Source organism: Crassostrea angulata, chromosome 8, assembly GCF_025612915.1.
Source record: "Crassostrea angulata isolate pt1a10 chromosome 8, ASM2561291v2, whole genome shotgun sequence".
Lineage (NCBI taxonomy): Eukaryota > Metazoa > Mollusca > Bivalvia > Ostreida > Ostreidae > Magallana > Magallana angulata.
The window spans coordinates 58779157-58783926 of record NC_069118.1 but is presented as its reverse complement, the minus strand read 5'-3'; the positions used below and the strand labels follow the sequence as shown (position 1 = coordinate 58783926).

The 4770-nt window shown below is 34.4% G+C and overlaps 1 pseudogene; it reads right to left on the bottom strand.

The window, feature by feature from the left end:
• Nucleotides 1-818: 818 nt before the first annotated feature.
• On the bottom strand, nucleotides 819-3564 carry LOC128161148 (uncharacterized; annotated as a pseudogene).
• Between the last annotated feature and the right edge of the window lie 1206 nt (nucleotides 3565-4770).

The window sequence follows — 4770 nt, the reverse complement described above, 5'->3', positions numbered from 1 at the left end:
TTCTTGTGTTATTATAATGCGTTCCCGGTACGTGCCTTACAACAAAAGTTTTTATCAGGTTTAGGTTAATATTTTTTTAGCAAAGATATAATCAATTCTGCTTTTGGGGGTATTCTCGGAATCACACCACGTGCGTCCATCTTTATGTGGATTTTTAAATTGCCAAAGATCTTTAAAATCAAGCTGATTTAAAATGTCTAACAAACGTTTCGAAGATTTATCATTTTTCTTTTCCATCCAACAGTTTAAATCTCCACATAAAAATACTTTACTTTCTTGTGATATATTGCATGAAATGAAAGTTTTGAGTCTATTAAAAAAGGGTATTCTGGCATTATCACTATTTGGTGCATAAATGCTTACAAAACTTAATATCTCGTCATTTAATTTTACATTTACTAAAACTGTTCGTGCGTCTTCTGTTTTACGTGTATTAAGTCTTTGAACATCTAGTTCTTTTCTAAAAAGTATAGAGATACCTCTACTGTAAGTGGAGTCTGAAAAAGCGTGTATCGATTCACCATTCCAGTTGGTATCATATTTTTCTTTAATTTTTTTTTTTTATAAAATGTGTTTCCTGTAATAATAAAACATCAATTTTACCTTGATTAACCCATGTAAAAAAATGTTTCTTTTTTCATAAGTGTTTAAACCTCGTACATTGACAGAAGTTATATTGACATTTTGTATCATTGCAGACGAATAAAAAAAACACCAGTAATATTTAAATCAAAAAATTAGAATTATGCTATTTCGTAATATAATTGTTATGAATAATAGAGTTCTTAATTCACATACCGATAACAACCACAAACAGATTATTTCCCTTCATCAGACCTGCTATCAGAGTCTGGGTTGCAGCCGGAAACGTCACTGTCTGAAGCTGTTCTCGGTTGCTTTAACATCTGGACGATGTTGAGCTGCCTTGATTGGTCCCGATTCGAGTTTCTCTGTTTGCGGTCAACGCTATCACTAAGTTTTCTTTTCCTGACTTTTTTCGCGATCTTTTTCAGAAGTTGACCGAGTTCGTTAGACCCATGCCAGTGTTCGGGTTTAGTGTTCAGGGTACCTTGGCGATCGAGTCCTGATCCCCATTCGTCATTGAATGTTGCTTCCACAAAAATCGTGGATTGTTTCGAGGTACGCAGCTTCTCCTCAAACATAGGTACCTGAACACATTTGTTTTCAAGGATGTCCTGCATGACCTCTACTTTTGTAGATTCCCATTATTGGTTCACCTTGACCTTCTTTCCGAACCGAAGTGCCGAGAGAGCGTTGTCAGCCTCCATAATGGCGTTAGCCGCCTAAAGGTCTCCACAACGCACATCTTTTATATATTGAAATGCGTGCTCCGCTGATTTATGATTGACTCCGCATATATCCAATTCACATGAATAAATATTTGATAACACGTCCCCTGATCCACAAAAAGGTGTAAAATGTTTCTGTTGTTCAAAATATGGACAGTCCTTTTACCCGGGAAGATGTCCCGTTTGTTTGCAAACTTTACATGCCGCATCAGAAGTACATCGTGTTTTGATTGTGTCCAGTTTTCCAGCGGTTTGTGCACAAGGGGTTTGAAGCTATTTTTGGCTGACCAATATGAAAAAAACTTGCATTGTAGACCTGCACAAATGTGGAGATGTGGAGTCTGGGTAAAACTCTTTGGTCAGGCAGTGCTTCAGTGTAAAGGAACCTTGAACCGTTTAGGATTCTTGTCATTCTATTGGTTTCTGGATGATGAATATTTTTCGTATAACATTTTGCTAGTGGGTTTGACACCAAGTTTGTCAAGCATTTCATGAACGGAAGAGTCTGCTACTGACAAAGGGAGGACACAAATTCGTATTTTAAGTGTTTTTAGATCAGTGGACTTTGCGCCCGTTGCATAAGGATTTGAATCGTAGAATTGAAACGAGACGCCATTGATCTCAATGCCCCGTGTTAAAGGGTTGATTCTACTTTCAATATTTTTTAAATATACGCTCCATAAATTTCTATCTAGCTGAACACACAAAATGTCATCACCGATGACTTTTTTGATGGGATCAATAAGGTCGTAATCAGTAAGGTGTTTCCCTTGACTGGCTTTCAAATCGCTGTTTTTTATGTGTAGCGGTTTACTAGTGCGGTCGACCGCGACAGATGAACTCGTATTCTCTGACTGGGTATTTGCCATGCTTCAAAGAACACAGGTAGACGCAGATAGACACAGGTAGTCTTAGTTGATAGGTGAGTAATAATCACAATCACAGTGTAGAACTTATATACAGTATATGAAAAACTTATTTACACAAAATGAAATTGAACTTACGCAGGTTTCACAACGCACAACGCACAACTTTATATACACTGTAAAACCTCCTGGAAAAGTCCATCACAAAGACAAGACGCCTATTTTCAGGGAAAAAATAAAAAAAATCACGGAGCAAAAATCGACACGTCCGACCTGGTTTAAAGATATACTTTACAGTTATACTTCATTGTTAACTTCAATGCCTTTGTCGTCATTCTTTTGTTGTTAAATTCCAAGTTAAATCGTTATTAACCACAATTTAGAATCATTTAAAAACTCTAGTGATCACACTTTCATTTCTTTGCATATTAAATATAATACTTATACAAATATGAGCTACCTTAAGAACTCTATATTCAATGTTGTTGATTATGCTTTTTTGGAACAAAAATGATGTGAATATGATAATACATGATTTAGTATCTTGTAAGTGTACAGGTACATGTTGTTTGTTTAGGAATTAAGAGGGGTTTTTTTTTGGGGGGGGGGGGGGGGGCTTTCATTAACTTTAAATGAAAATACTTGAACAGATAATTACTTTATTCAGCTTAAATTTGACAGGTGTACCGATAGATGCATGTCTACTTATCATGATACGCATTGTTGTGCTATCAAAGAAGGCCGAAGTGACCTTAACTGAAGTCATATTTTGTAGTGAAACTGTTTGTGGATGTTGATGAGATCAAGCTTTTTTAAACCGCCACCTGAAGAAGAAGTTGCTCAACAGCCACGTTTGTTTTTATAAACTTCAATATGTCAACAATGGCATTGATGCAGTATTAGCAATATCCTCAATCAAAAAAGCTCAAGTCATGTATTCCACCATATTTTGAGTTGAGGACTACTCCTTGTATTTCTTACAATTATACATATACCATACATGGACCATTACATTTAATTGTTTTAATTGCCAAAAAAACCAACCTTAAAAAACAAAAAACAAAACCAACGAAAAAAAAGAAGAATTCTAGATTGCTTCGACAACAAGCATCTGAAAGTTAGTTAATCAACATGTTCTCACTCTTCTTCACCCTTTAACTATAGTCCTGCTGGACATGGCATTTCAGGTGACGTAAATATAGTAAATAATGATGACATTAAATCGATTCTTCTTAAAGGTCCAAAATTTAGGGAACTTATTTTAAACACATTATGAAATATCTAGAGGAACACGACAGACGGTGGGCCAAACCCGAAAAAGAAAATTTTACTTTTTCAGTAAAAGTGGATCTCGTAAATTTACATACCTCCTCATCGGCATCGGCCATTTACGAAATTATTTGGTTAAAAACCATTCGGATTGTGCACAGGTAATCTAAAGTGGATATGAAAATTATGCTTGAGTTTCTCATAGACAACATTAATGTAGTGTTTGGAAATCAGGTCTTCCAACAATCTGTTTTAATTCCCATGGGTATTAGCGGACCTGTTTGTCTATTCATATGAAGCATAATTATACCCCCGCTCCGAAGTAGAGGGGGTATACTGTTTTACCCTTGTGTGTCTGTCTGTCTGTCTGTCCGTCCGTAACAAAAAATTCTGTCGCATTTATCTCAGCAACTATTTATGGCAGATGCTTGAAATTTTTACACAATGTTTGTTAAGGCATGCCATATCGTGGGATATATTTTTGTACCAATTGGACGTCAATTTCCTGTTAAGGATATGTGAACCTGACATGAAACTAATTGAATAATTGAAAAAATTGTTTTAACAGACTCTAATCGATTTGTTTTTGTCAAAAAAGACATTTTAAGCATATGTTCGTGAGTTCGTTTCCATAGCAACGATCTTCAAACTTACCCGTGTTCAAAAAATTAGAACGAGAAAAAAAAACCTTAAATGCAAATTAAAAATGTCATAAAAGACATATTTACAATTAACTAGAAAAATTTTCTCACCAAAATATTAAAAAGGTTAATAAAATACTCTATTTATCTGAAAATGGATTATAAGAATTCCTTTTATTTAATCCGCTATTTTAGTTTGAATTTCCTCTGACCACTAAAAAAGTGACATTTTTTGACGTGACCAGAGCTAGAAAAATTGCAAAAAATACTATTTCCTATAATTACACTATTATTTTTTTTATGTAATTTTGAAGAAATGATAAATAGCAAAAAATTAGTAATGAATAATTGGCATGTTGGTGAATTAAAAAAAAAAGATAATAACGTCTGAATTTCCTCTGACCTCTATTGAAATAGATGCTACAAACCCTACATGCTGTTAAAAAAAGACGTATAATTCAGTTTTAAATGGCAATTTCTTTCAACTAGTTATACTGTGAACCTGCATAAGTTCTTGTAGAACAAAATTAATGGAGTTGTGTTGTAAATACTACAACTAATTGAATTAAAAAGGCTGAAAATCCGAATTTCCTCTGATCTGACTTTTACAAAAAATCACTCTGCGCGCTTCATGAAAGTCAACACTGCCATAAATGGTTGTATTTCTAAAAACCAATCATATAA